General features: G+C 55.8%; 1 protein-coding gene across 1 annotated transcript in view; it reads right to left on the bottom strand.

Annotated features, from left to right (window-relative positions):
• Nucleotides 1–1,108, bottom strand: part of SCLT1 (sodium channel and clathrin linker 1) — a 42,642-nt gene that overhangs the window by 30,058 nt on the left and 11,476 nt on the right. The window lies entirely within an intron of this gene.

Raw genomic sequence — 1,108 nt, 5'->3', positions numbered from 1 at the left:
CGAAGGAAAGCGACGGGCACGGCGGGCCGGTAACCACAGCCTTCCTTCCTGGCCACGCCGCCGGGAAACGGTCGGCGCCGGCTCCTCCCCTAACGGGCGGCCGAGCGCAGCGCCCGGCGCCGGTCACGCGGCGGGAGGAGGGCGGAGCCGTGCCGGGTTTAAAGCTTCCGGGCGGCGGCCGCGGCCGGCTTCGTCGGGTGGGGTTGCGGTGAGCGGCCGGCGGCGCGGGGCGGTCGTCGTTGTCTTCTCCGAGAGAGCCGTGGCTTTGGGGTCGTAGGTGCGGCTGAAGTGCGTGCCCGTGCGGCTGCTGAGGTTCCCCGGCCCTTCTCGTACCTGCGGCGTTGAGGATCGCTGAAAGGGCTTCTCTTGCAGTTGTAAACGGCTCCTTTGCTCCGCGCGGTCGCCGCGTGCAGCGTAACGTGTACCAGCACGGCTCCCCCCGCGGGCTGCTGCTACCGGGGAGCGCTCGCCTCCTCCGCTGTGTCAGTCAAGCGGTGCTTTTAGACAAGCTTCTTCATTTTCTGCCTTGAGAATGATGTTAAGACTCTGAGGTACCTGTCTCCCTTTATGCGCTGATCGTTTTCCCTCAGCATCCACCATCTCACTTCTGTAAGCTTGCTGCTTGAGTTGCGGGGGGTGTTAATGGTACTCGAGGCTTCCATGGTTTCCAAAGCTATCCAAGATGTCTCGTAGCACATCTGAAATTGGTCCAGCGTAACGGAGAGAAAAAAAGGTCGACATAAAAGCTTAATTAGTTTTCACTTTATTTACATATAACCTTGTCAGAGCTGATAGTCCAGTATTTGCCTTCACCTTTTTACTGGATGTCTTCAGTCAACTGATCACTTAACGTATCGCTTTAAATCTTCGTTATGCCTCCCGCATCACCGTGTTGGGTTCTTATATCCATTTATCTCATCTTTCTCACTGCTTTGCCAGCAAACAGCATGGACTGGATGATCTCCAGAGGTCCTTTCCGACCTCAACGATGCTGTGAGATAATGCTTTTAGAACAGTGGCTTGTTCTAGAGTCCGTCTTTCTTTGTTCCTAAATAGGACTGGGAAGAATCAGTTGACTCTTTCTGGTTATGTCTGGGAGCTTTATGCT

Source organism: Meleagris gallopavo, chromosome 4 (assembly GCF_000146605.3).
Source record: "Meleagris gallopavo isolate NT-WF06-2002-E0010 breed Aviagen turkey brand Nicholas breeding stock chromosome 4, Turkey_5.1, whole genome shotgun sequence".
Classification (NCBI taxonomy): domain Eukaryota; kingdom Metazoa; phylum Chordata; class Aves; order Galliformes; family Phasianidae; genus Meleagris; species Meleagris gallopavo.
This window is presented reverse-complemented; position numbering and strand designations above follow the sequence as displayed.